The following is a 14,431-nucleotide window of genomic DNA, read 5'->3' as shown; positions in this document are numbered from 1 at the left end:
GGTCCCTTATAAAGTGTCTGACTATACCACCCTCCTTTAGCCCTAGTCTTTCTCCACGACTATCTTCTTAATATCCTTGAAATTCTCCTTGCTCTAGGTTCCCAATTCCGATTTATGTCTATACTATACCATTAAAATTTGATACTCCAGCCCATCCATTCCCACGACTCGTCCTTTCATTAGCTTAGCTCATTTTGTCCAGTAATTCTTCTTAACTACTTGTTCGCATCACAGCCATGCATCATAATCCTTCTAGTGTTCTGTCGGTTCTTGTCCTTATCATGAAATCCTCACAAAGTACACCCTTTCCTTTCTTCTTTCGTCGAGTCTTTATCTTCCTTTATGATACTACAACTTGTACAAATATATATATCTCAAATTTTCTTGGTTTTCTTCATGATTGCATCTTTGCATATTTCACACAACCATTGTCTTATTAACCTTTCTTCATGATTTCCTTTCTTCTTTCGTCGAGTCTTTATCTTCCTTGGACGATCCTACTGACTCATTAACTTTCTCCTTGTTGTCGGCGACCACATAATTCCCTTTAACCCTTTCGTTGACACCTCCTCCTTCCTTTAATCCTCATAGTTTCTTTTGCTTTCTTTTACTTGTAAAACGCCTGTTTCCATTAGTCATTCTTTACTCTTAGCTTAGGAGACTTTGGAGTGTTTCGTTACGTGTGCGAATCCCTTTTGACGCTGAAAATCTCTTCTTGAGGTACTTTCTCCCCTTAAATAGGCGTACCAGTCATGGGTTCACATCCATCCTCCTGGTTAAATCTCAGGAGTTTAAAATTTCCTCGTCGCCCTCATAAGACCTGTTTATTTCTTCTCAAGGATACACCTTTGTTCATTATTTTCAACCTTCTTGGTTCTGGTTATGAAGACGTATAGGTTGGTTTCGGGGCCCTCATGTTCATCCTTTGTCACGTACAACATTACTCTATCTCCCGTTGATTTATTTAAATTTGATCCTATCGTCTGCTTTCCTGCTTTCATCCTAATATTTTCCTCAAATATATATTACCTAACCCTCAAAGGGTGTTCGTTTTTCTTGTCCAAGTTTCTTTCTCCTTCATGATATCATAACCTTATTTTTCCTAATGCTCGTGCTTACATATTTGGTCACGCTACCGCTATCTAACTTTAATTCCCGAGAAAACCCAATCCTAATTCTCTCTGTAGCGCTTGCTACCTCAATTTTGACATACAGCACAATCAATACTTTTAACATGTTGTAACATCAATCATAAGGGTATACATAATACTCGATGTAGCCACTCGCGACTCATCTTTTTTATCGCTTTTCAACACCTTTTTTTGCGAGATATCCCATTGCCATTAGATTTTATCCTGAACTCACGGATTATTACGCCTCCCCTCTTTTGACCAACTAGCCAGACTCATACCTCACGATCATTTTGAAATTCTAATTGAAAAATTCATATGCTCCTAATTTCCCTCGGGCTATTCTGGTTTCTCATATTCTTTTTTTTTGTGTATGTCTAAATCTGTAGGTCTTCCTAGCATATCTTACTGCGTTCTAACTGTAAATCCTGGCGATATAACTTTACTTAAAAATCTTTACTCGTACTTGTACCCTGTCTCTTTGTCTAAGATAATCAACCTCGCATCCTTTACTTTCTTGTAGCAACCGAACCAATCCTTGCGATATTTTATCTTCACTTGACACCTACTCTCTTCCTTACTTCCACATAACCGACATCGCACCTAATTTCTCTATCGTCAATAACCTTCACAGCATTTGTCTGAAAAAAATTGAGGTAAAGCCTTCTCATAAGGATTAGCTAGAAATACACCACATAGTCCTAAGATTGATACAATCTCTACTTCTTTTGTCGGCCAAGCAACATCACATTTAGAAGTTATATAAACAATCCAGAAGACAATCATAATTGCAAACCAACCTACCTAACCATTTCTTATTCTTGAGTTCAAGGTTATCATTAATACCCGAAGTAAATCGGCCATAATAATTCTCAGAATAGTACCAACTATCAACTACTCAGAATCCCCTTGAAGTCAAATGACTAGTGACTTCTAAATCCCAATGTAAACTCACATTATATAGGAAAGTCCAATAAAATGAGTATGTGTGCCTGTCCTTAACCCGTCCTGATCTTATGCATATGTATAAACTTCTAGAGTAAAACTTTCCCCTACTATTAACTTTTTTTCCTATATCAATATCTTTTCGTTATCTCTTACTCACCAATCTATAAATCGTAATACTGCATTTAAATTCTTAGTGTAAACTTCCCCTATATCTTCAATAAATCTCAATTCTCCGAAATCTCAAATGCACTCATTCCAACACCTTTAATTACTAATCATTTTTCTCCACCAGGGTTCCTCCCTTAAATTAAATTAAAATCATTCTAAAACTTCTCTTTGAAAGCGTCTCATAATTGTTCATTCAATCATAACTTACCAAGCATCCAATGGTCACACTTTCCCTTCAATCTTTCTCTATAGAATAGACATTCAAACAATTCAGTTTGTAAAAATTTCGGCAGAGTTTTCTCTATACTTCTTACTGCCTTATTCCTACACACAGCCCAGAAAACACATCCAATGCCTCACAAGGCGATCACAATTACCCGTAACATCTAGCTCAAGTTCTTATATCAAAGTCTATCAATATCAATAAGGCAGGAAACATACCTTTCGGAGTAACAACTTCAATTCTCATCAATTACTTCATAGCGGCATAACCAACTGCTTATCCACAATCAAAACATTTGGGATTAGAATCAGGGACATCACATCCTATAATTTAGCTCTACGGCACGATCTAAGATGAGAAGGAACGGTCAATGGTTCCTAAATGCCTGGCAGCCTCTTGTTTATAAGTGTGGCGAGCTTCACACCCATAAACAAGACTATACTGGACACGACTCGTAGACATACCCTAGGATGAATTGCTCTGAATACCACTTTTGTCACGACCCAACCAGAGGGCCATGACGGGCATTTGGAGCTAACACACCGAGCACCTCTAAACATATGTCTCATAATCATTTCTAGGTGGACCATAAAGATAGCTCATAGATATCATAATCTGTAAGTACATATATCACAACATAACGGTACATCTCTATATAATCTTCAACAATTATGCCCATCGTCACTGTCACGACCCAGCTAGGGGCCGCGACGGGTACCCGGAGCTAACCACCGAGCACCGCTCGTTCTACTACTCATCATGCTCATTAACTACTCTTTTATCGATTTTTATACTCAGATCATAAGAAAGTCATCTTTCATTTGTACACATAAATAGTTTCATATACATAAGCCCTTTAGGCTATCAAAATAATATATATAATTATACCGTATTGACCCTGTCAGACCACACAACCCACACTGTGTATCTACGATCCTCTACTGGAGTACAAAACACATAGACGGGACAGGACCCTGTCGAGCCGAACATATACAAATATACACAAAAGAATAATCAAGCACCTCCGGAACAAAGGAGTGCTTTCAATCGGCTGACAGCTACTACGAATCTAGGTCGAGCTCTCCTCCCTGTCTACCTGTGGGCATGAACACAGCGTCCAAAGAAAACGGACGTCAGTACGAATATTGTACTGAGTATGTAAGACAAGAATGAAATAAATATAATAGGAGGATCATGAGCCATAAGAGAAAGATACAACCTGCAAGAGTGTCATAAGCAATTACATTTCGTACATATATTATATTTTACATAATCATGGCACATATGTCATCACATCACATATCTCGTCACATCGCATATCTCGTCACAGCACATCACATATCTCGTCACATCACATCACATATCTCGTCACATCACATCACATATCTCATCATTATCCCGCGTCCGGGTAACCATCATATGCCGCTCTCTAGGCTCGGTGTAACATCGCAGCCTGCCTTAGCGGTGATATGCCCGACCATCTAGGCACGGTGAAACCATATGCAGCCCGCCTTAGCGGTGACATGCCCGGCCATCTAGGCACGGTGGAATCTCATCATCACAAAATCAATCATTACCCATCACTATTACACATCTCATGAACGTATCACAATCTTATCATAGCTTGGCATATTCATACATAACATAGGCGTATTATAGGTTAGCATTATTGATCATCTTATAAACATATCATGACTTAGCATCATTTCACATTTAGTTCTAGGAGCCTACATTACACTTTGAAGACAACCATGGCTATGTCGGGGTGACGTAACGTCGTAAATCCCCGATTATATTATGAACATTTATGAGTACTTTGCCTCACCTTGAAGGGAATAGTGCGTAAGGTGAGTGTTAACAATAATGACATCATCAGCGTTATGGGTTCGTCATATCATGAACTATCAAATCTCTATACTTTAACTCATTATCATCATTATCCTACTTGTATGTAATTTCATATATTTAAGGACTCATAAGTTCCATCACATAGAAGGATCATGGAAAGTTTGAAAGATTCATGCCTTTGAAGGAAGGGGTAAGCCTTACATACCTTTGACGTTTACTAAGCTATCGCTTGCGTGTTCTCCTTTAATGCACACGTTCTACCTTCAAGAGAATTTATATCGTCATTAGCTAAGTAATTATAAGAACGGGCTTTCTAAAGTTAGGGAAAATTAGGAAGCACCTCCTTTATTTACACTACGTTTCCCATGTTCAATATCAACTCCCAAATGCTCACAACAACATTCACAATATTGCAATCAACAATCATCATTCATATACATTGACCACAATCCACCATTTCTCTTCAATTTCTCCACATTTATGGTTATAGCTTACTATCGCGTTTTCTCATGTATCACACTTATTCCATGGCCTAAATATCATTTATAACGTATTCACAATCACAACACCCTAACATTTATGATTCAATTCAACTACCATCCAAACATGACACTATTCACTCATTAATGACCCATTTTCCTATGTCTTTCTAAAATTCAAGTATCTTAACCTTCTAATACCTTAAACAACATGGTTTAGTCATGAAACTTACCTTAGATGATGGTTGAACAAGCCTTGAGTGGAGTTTCTCCTCTAGCACCAAAACCCTACTTCACTTCCTTAGGGTTTTCTTGAGAGAAATAAACTTTAGTTGGGTTTCATACACTTTATTTCATGGATTTGGTGTTATTGATCATGAATTTCCTATGGTTTTATTGTGATGAAGAGTAGAGAGCATTCTAGAGGTTTCTAGAGAGAAATATCGTGGAGATGAAATGAATGGAATGAGCTTAGGTCTCCTTTTAATGACTTAAAATCTAATCCGGAATGAACAGTGACTGAAGTGCACAGTGGTCGTAAACCCAGTTTACGGTCCGTATTCAGTTTACGGGCCGTATATCGTGGTCGTATTTAAGAATATCAAAACCAGAAAGGTATGTTGGGGATTATGGTGATTTACGATCGCAGTTTACGGGCCGTGTTTCAATTTATGGTCCGTATTTCCAGTCGTATTTAACCATTTAAACATTTGACAGAAAGTTGAAGTTTTGTGAGTTGAAATACGACATGGTGGTTTACGGGCCGTATACCACTTTACGGTCCGTATTTCACTTTACGGTCGACTGGGCCAAAGTGCAAATCTGCGACTTTCAAGTCTTCAAAACCTATAATTTAGTCATTGTGGAGCATAACCTATCTCTTGTTCCCATTGCCTTTAAAATCTTACTTAAGGTCGTCAAACGTCGTTCCCTTCTCCTTAAAACATCATATACCCGTATTCTCCGTTAGTCTATTCGTGGTACGTTCACGGGGAAATTTCCGAGGTGTAACACTCTCCCCCACATATACATGGAAATTATCCCAACAACATGGCTACAACATGTTCAAAACAGTCCATAAACTCAACAACTACATCACAACACTTTATGACCTTTCCTCCATAACTATTTTCACTTTTAAGACTTGCTAAACCTTCAAATCAACTCAGCCTAAGAGATAGGATGAAGAACGTACCTTATACTTGAATAAATTTAGCCACACTAACTTTCTTCAAGACCAAACTCACCACAACATCAAGTAGAAACAAGAACAATCACTTTTTATGAACTAGTTTGGTATAATCTTGTTGAATTCTTGATTTAATGGGTTATAAGTATTTAAGAGAAGTGTATGGATGTGTCTAGAACTCAAAAGAAGTGTAAATGATTAAAAAGGGGGAATAATAGGGTATTTATATCCTTTAAAAGTTGGTTCCACCGACTTTCCAAGTGGGGCCCGTGGGGAAGCCATTTGGCAGCTTCGAGGCTTATCTTAAAATGCCCATAATTCCCTACTCCAATGTCGTATTGATGAACGGTTTATTGCGTTGGAAACTAGACTTCCTATACTTCAATTTAGGCTTCTGTTTCACCTCAAAACTCCTGATATACTAGGAGATATACCCCTCTAAAGTTGACCTAAAATTTCTATATTTGCTTGATCCCGGAACCTTTAGACACTTACTTAATACTTGTTAAGAGTATTCCTTAACCTTATAAGGGTTTGATGACCCCTCCGAGCCTTCGTTAGTTTACTCACAACGCAAACGACGCGAAAATTTTTGGGGTGTAACAGGTATTAAGTTGTATTCTTGAGAAATTTTATTCATTCAAAAGATCAATAAAACCCTAATATGTACAAAATTCAAAATAATTTTCTACTTCTTTATAGTTCTTAGAAATATACAAAGGTGATTCTTCTATAAGATTGTTATACGAACAAAATGAAGAAATAAAAAGAGAAAAAATTTGCTAGAGTATGTGTAAGAAATAAAAGGACAAAGAGAGGAAAGCATTGTTTATTCCCAAAATATGGTGAAGAAAGAAAAGAAGACATGGCTCTATTTATAGGACTATGAAATCTTCAAATGTGAGAAATGGTCCCTATAATTAATTTCTTACCAATTACATTATGGTAAGGAGAAAATAATAAGAAAATCTTATTTTAATTAGATTAAGGTAATCTTGTTTTTTCCAACTTCTTAAATAGTTTCAGAACACCCACAAGTATAAAGATAATTAGTTAAATAAAAGAATTACATCTAAATAGAAATGACATTTTAAATCTAGGAAAAATTATAGATATGTTTTAAATCAAGTAAAGAAGTTATAGAAGACAACTCAACGTAACATCTCAAATCAAGAAAAATATACGATGTAGATTGAATTTAAAACTTTGATAGCATGACTCATGTAGATTATAATATATAACTTAGTTTTGTTAATTAACGAGGAAGGAGATGTCAACAATATAGATTCATGTGATGTTTGAGGAAATGATCTCCGATGTCGTTACGAATATAATTTTTTCACTTTAAATTAGGCTTATTCTTAATAATTAGTGGTTGAGTTAATCAGTGATGTGACTAACATGCCACTAGTAAGTTGCAATTACCACTAACAACAATATTATTGAAGTAGTTATCCACTGTAGAATAGAGAAATGGAAACTAGCATAATTAATTCTTGATTATCGTCTTTTGTCCTTCCCAAATTCTCATTAAGTGGTCCTGTCGAAGAACATGTGATAAAAGTCAAATTAAGTTAAACAAGATAAGAAAGTTTCTTCTACTTTTGTCATATTAAATAATGCAACTTAAGCTTCATATGCTAATGTATACATAAAAATGAGAAATCTCCAGCCTAACTAGCTAATTATACAATTAATTAAGGGAAAAATATAATTAATAGTGTGTCGCCCTGAAGTTATTACAATCAGACATCATTTCATAATTTACAATTGGTGGTAATACAAAGATAACCCAAAAACTCATCTAATACCTCCCAAATCCCATCAAAGTTGCCGATAAAACCTTCTAAAACTCTTTCTTCTATCTCCCTTTTTTCTCTTCGCTTTTACCACACCTTAATCCACCATTGGTAGATCTGAAAATGGAAGATGCACCAATGGAGGCCATGATAAAGTGTTGAGTGGTGAGGCCAAAGAGGTCGTGCTTGATGATGAGGGGGTCTTGAAGATCAAGGAACGCGTGTCGGTTCTGCGTGTGGGTGGTCTAATTCGCTTGATTTTAGAGGAGGCTCATAGCTCCAGGTATTCTATTCATCCAGGTGCGACTAAGATGTATCGTGATTTGAGACATCACTACTGGTGGGGTAGGATGAAGAGAAATATTGTAGATTTTGTTGCTCAATGTTTGAATTGCCATCAAGTCAAGTATGAGCACCAGATACTTGGTGGGGTGCTTCAGAGGATGCCCATTCGCAAGTGGAAGTGGGAGAGGATTACCATGGATTTTTGTGAGTCTTTTGAAGACCTTGGGCAAGTTTGATTGAGTTTGGGTTATTGTTTATCAGTTGACTAAGTCTGCTCATTTCATCCAGTTCAAGATACTTATAATGCAGAGAAGTTGGCCAAGATTTACATCCGAGAGATAGTGCGATTGCACGGGGTTCCTATTTCCATTATTTCCGAACGAGGTACTCAGTTTACCTCCCATTTCTAGAAGACCTTGCAAGATGAGTTGGGTACTCAGTTAGCTCTTAGCACCACGTTTCATCCTCAGAGTGATGGTTAGTTCGAGAGGACTATTCAGGTGCTTGAGGATATGTTGAGAGCATGTGTTATTAATTTTGTTGGTCATTAGGACCAGTTCTTACCCTTGGCAGAATTCGCGTACAACAATAGCTACCATTCGAGTATTGATATGGCGTCGTTCGAGGCTTTATATGGTAGGAGGTGTCGTTCTCCTATTGGGTGGTTTGATGCTTTTGAGGCTCAACCTTGGGGTATAGATTGCTGAGGGAGTCTTTGGACTGGGTGAAGCTTATTTAGGAAAAACTTCTGGCAGCTCAGAGCATTCAAAAGATGTATGCGGATCGGAAGGTTCGGGATTTAGAGTTTATGGAGGGTGAGCAAGTTCTTCTGAAGATTTCACCCATGAAGGGTGTTATGCGATTTGGGAAGAGAGGCAAGTTGAGCTCGAGGTACATTGGTCCATTCGGGATTCTCCGTCGTGTTGATAATGTTGCTTATGAGTTAGCCTTGCCACCAAGCCTGTCAGGTGTTCATCCGGTATTCCATGTTTTAATGCTGAAGAGGTACCATTCAGACGAGTTTTATATGATTCGTTGGGATTTTGTGTTGCTTGTTAAGAATCTATCATATGAGGAAGAGCCTATAGCGATCTTAGATAGGCAGGTGAGAAAGTTGAGATCTAAGGAGATAGCTTTTGTTAAGGTGCAACAGAAGCATCGTTCTGTTGAGGAGGCCACTTGGGAGACCGTGTCTGATATGAGATCCAGATATCCTCAGTTGTTTGCTGACTCAGGTACTTTTCCCATTCTTTTCCTTATCGCTGGAGGACGAGCGATTGTTTAATTGGTATTTGATGTACCCCCGTTGACCTATTTACCCCCGTTGACCCTTCCCTGAGCCTTATTAGTACGATTTTAACCTTCGGGATGGGTGGCACAATTTCTGAGGTAATCGGGCGAGATTTATGTTGCCTTATATGAAATAGAGTCTTAAAGTGAAAAATGATTGACTGATTGACTTTGGGTAAATGAACCTTTTTCAGAAATCCGTCAATTTCTAGAGGTCTGGATGGTCGATTATGACTTGATGGAATGTTCAATTCGGTTCTCGAGGCACTCAGGAGAGTTTTGGGTTATTGGTTAGAAAGTTGGTCTTTGGCTATTGGGTGTTGACCCAATCAAATAGACCTCCGTTGGGAATTCTGAGACCATGAGTGAGTCCGTAGCGCATTTTTATGTATGGTTGCATGTCTGGTTTGTATCTGGAAGGTCTCGGATGATGTCGGGTTTTGGGAATGAGCTGGTGAAAAACCAGCATTTTACTGGTGTCTGGGGCCCGCTATGACGGGCCCTTGTGCGCTGTAGCGGACCTGCCTTGGCAAGGCCTGGTACGTTATGGCGGTTGAATTGATTAGCTATAATCCGCTCCAGCGGAGGGAGCTCCGCTGGAGCGAACTCACTGTGGCGGGAGGTGAGCCGCGCAACAGACCCTCTACCGTTGCGGCGGGTGACGTGGACCAGAACCCTACTTAATGCTAAGTAAAACCCTTCATTTCCTATTCCTACATTTATTGTTCCTAAGTGTCTTTAAGGCGAATTGAAGAGGTTCCAAGCGGATTTCTCTTGAGGGTAAGTTCTCTAACCTTTATTTCATTCATTTACCTTTCTTAAGCATGAATCCATGATAGAAAATCTATAGAAACTTAAGGAAGACGATAGGTTTTGACACGTAATTTATTATTGATGTTTAGTCTTTGTATTTGAGATTTGTTGATATATTTGACTAATCTAAGCATGGAATTTCATGAATTAGTGACCAATAGCCTTGAATCTTCCATTATAGTTGATGAATTGAAAGATTGAAAGTTAGGGCTTATTCCTAAATTGGGGGTTTTGACTTGAATGATGAAATTGACCTATTCTAGACTTAATTTAGCAATTGAGGAGTTGAATTGAACTTCTGGAATGTTGGGTTACCAATTCCACCTTTGAAATATCCATTTTACCCTTGTGGGCCCGTTGTCCCCCTTTCTTTCATAGTTGTTTTTTATTAGAACGATAGTATAGCAATATGGGTATCGTTGCTTCTCGTTTATACCTTAGAATTCTGTAATGGATAGTCTTTGAGTACTTGGAGGCTCTCCAGAAGGACAAGGCAAAAAGGTTTGATTGTTCGTGGCTCCAGCTCGGCAGCCAGGTAGGTTACGGCTTACCTTCTGGTTAGACTTCGGTTAGTGAAGCGTATGTAGAGTTAGTTACTGTTGGAGAAAGCATGTTACGCCTTTAGGTTTGAAGTTGGGATGGATTACTTAGGTTGGGTATCGTTGACTAATTTGTAGCCTTGTTGCCTCTTAGTGATTTATTGGCTTATTGCCAAGTGTGTGATATTGGACTTGTACTTAGTTGTCATATTGTGATTATGATACAGTTGTCTCTCACTTATCCTGACATTATCATAGATAGAGGAAAGTACTTGACTTGATATTGAAATTGTGATATGTGTCCATGTGTGGCACGATTGGGATTGATATGATTCACTTGATATTGTTATGTTGCATTGCATTCATCCTCATTTCCATGTTACGTTGATATTACCTATGATTGGTGTTGATGATGATAAGTGAGAAGGAAACATTCGTGATTCCTGGGACACATTTGATAGCGTAGCCATCTCTGGCTGTGTGCGGAATGGATAGCGGTGTGGTTGGTGTTATGGAGTCATCTCTGGACTGTGTGCGGAGTGACTGGTACATGAACTTTGTGGGTCCCCCATGGGTTATAACTATCGAGATGTAGAGGTATTGCGTCTGTAGCATATGTGTATGGAGATTACATTTGGCCAGTGCATTGCATATCTTACATTTCACTTGCATTGTATTTCTTATCATTGTATGGTACATTTCCTCTTGATTCCTTGGTTGATGATTCATTGAGTTTCTGCGTAAGGTGTGCACTTAGAAACTTGATAGATTCAAGGATTAGAGACTTTCACCTATGTTATGACTTGATACTACTATACTTGAGTTATTGTTCTTGGACTGTGTTGTTTTGTACTTGATTGTGAGCATGTTTATCTTTCAGTCTCTTCCTTTATATATGTTAGCTAACTGTTGTCGGCCAATGATACAGTAAGTAAATCTGAGTTAGGTGTGAAGATATTAAATGAGAAGTAATATGACATTTTATGCATATGAAGTCCTATCAATATGAGTTTGGGTGGAAATAGTTGATTTAAGATCAAGACCAAGTAGTGAAGTATGTAAGAGTTCTTAAAATCGCCTAAGATTTGTTGACCAGTCTTGTAGGCCAATTTCGTGAAAATTCGTTGCGACTTTGGGAAAACTTCCTCTAGTAGAAGCTGTAGATCTTTGAAATATCTTTCCAAAGGTATATAGTGGAGCTTAAACGGAGTTGCGAGTAAATAGTTATGGCCATTTTACTAACCTGCATTTCGCGGGATCATCCTACGGTTGAATCTTGCGAATCTCAGGATGAACACCAGAAATCACGCCCCTCTGACACGTCATGCGGTAGGGCTACGCTTTACGGGTCAAACGTTCGATTCGCACGATGTGTCACACATCATGCTCGACTATAAAAACCCCCAAAACGTGAAATTTTCTTAAACCACCATTCCAACTCATCTTTAGTCGACTTTTTGAGGAGAAACACCCCTAAGACTTCCCCAAAACATAAGGTAAGAACATCTTTAACATTACTGATCAATCCTAGCATTAAACCCATGATTCTTAACAGGATTTTTGAATGAAAAACCTAGGGTTGCAAAGTAATCTTTCTCAAAGTGACTCAAGCTAGGGTTTTGGGTGTTCTTCATTGTAAAAGTGAATTGTTGAGGTACGTAAGGCTTAATTAAGGTATGTCTCTCTTTTGAAAACTTATTTTGAATGAAAATCACTTTTGAAACTATTGTTGGAAGTATAAATTTCATTCAAGGTTCTTTAATGGATGAAAAGAAAAGTAATCTTTTCATGTTTCTTGAATTCTAATTCATGTCTAAATAGTGGTTAATGTGTGTGAGGGGACCAACACACATTAAACCTATATTGTAACAAACCCTATATATGTATGTGATATTATGAATTTTTCCTCTATAAGAGATGCTTAATAATGATGGTTAAGGGTTGGTAATGATATTCTCATTAATGAATTAGGACATGGAATCTTTCATACAGAAGTTATACGTTTTCAAAACATTGATTGGAATGACTTATCCTTTCTATATAGCATAATGAACCTTAATGACAATTGATGATGTGACTACATTACAAATGAATTATGAATTGGCTTCTATGCTATGAGAACTGGTTGTTGTGTTTTGCCTTGCTATTCGAGAGGAAGAGTAGCCACTATGGATCCTAGTTTATTAATTGCCTTGCCATTCGAGGGGAAGAGTGGCCACTTCTGGGTTCGCTACCTGGGGTGTATTAATTGCCTTGTTATTCGGGAGGAAGAGTAACCACCGTGAATCCATATTCCGATGTATTGTGCAGTGTTGTTGATGTTGAGTTGGGCCTATATGGGCGATTGTGATATCCATCTTTATTATGGAATTGGTATTTATGCCCGATTGATTTAAAGCATAATTGAAACTGGGATTTTGAAACGTCTTTGTAAACTGTTTAACAAATCATATTAAGAAGCACAAAGTGGAATAACTGTTTTATAGTATCTTTTCAGAACTAATTTCTTTATGTATTATTATATTTTATTTTCATATTACTTATTATCCCCGAGTCACTCAGTGAGTACGAAGTACTCAGGCATACCATTGTTGTTTTTTATGGTATGTTAGGTAACGGAGAAGAGCAGGTTCTTAACACTTCAAGCGCTTAGGAAGGACTTGCTGTTGTTGCTGATTTGGTTAGCCCGCACGTTCATTCGTGGGACACCCTATTTATTTGTTTATTCATTATTAGCTTTTTTGGGCTGCGTCCCGATGAGTCAAACTATTATTCCTTTATCTTAGAAGCTCCATAGTATAAGTTCTTGTGGGTAGTTGTTGAGTTATTGATTAACCCTCGGGCACGTTATTACGTTTGACTAAGTATTTGATGAATAAAGACTTCCACTTACTTAATTCATATATTCATGATTTGTTACATTTATTTTATAAACTGTTGGAGGCGAATATTGAACCTGGCGGGTTCAAATATTGTTATTGCATCTTTTAGGTTCTTCCGATATTGTTCATGACGTCGGATGCCGGTCATGTCTAGGGTGGGTTTTGGGGCGTGTCAAGTTTGGTATCAGAGCCTAGGTTTAAATACGTCCTAGGATTATTGTCGGTGTCTGTGGAGCTGTGTCTAGCGGAGTTTTCCTTATGCAGCCTGATCACCTGCATGACCAAGAAACTCTCAGGACATTTATAGGTGTTTCTTATTCTTCTTGATTCTAGATTGTGTTGTAGAGCTTGAAATCCTTTTGGATCATTCTAATGCGTTCGTTAATTCGTGGCTATTACAGAAATGGCTTTGACGCAATCCAAGAACGGTAACCGAGCACAACCCGCGAGAGCTAACCGAAATCTTGGGGGCGCGAATGCTGGTAATAGAAATGATGCTAGAAATCAACAACCACCTCCAGCACCGCCTACTCCTGCTATTCCTGTGGCGGGTGTGCCGGAGATTGGTACTATGCAAATGGCTATTCAAATGTTGACTGCATTGGTCGCGGCTTAGCAGCAGCGTAGAGGTGTGGGACCTCATGGTGGAGGCAGACTTAAGCAATTCCTCAACTTGAAGTCACCAGAGTTCTTTGGGTCACGAGAGGTGGATGACCCCTAGCACTTTTTAGATGAGACCTTCAAGGTATTGAGGGCAATGGATGCCCTAGATTCCGAAGCTGTGAGGCTTGCTTCTTATCAGTTGAAGGATGTTGCTCACGCATGGTTTGAGATGTGG

This window comes from Lycium barbarum, chromosome 10, assembly GCF_019175385.1.
Source record: "Lycium barbarum isolate Lr01 chromosome 10, ASM1917538v2, whole genome shotgun sequence".
NCBI classification, from domain to species: Eukaryota; Viridiplantae; Streptophyta; class Magnoliopsida; order Solanales; family Solanaceae; genus Lycium; species Lycium barbarum.
Note: the sequence above shows the minus strand (reverse complement) of the source record.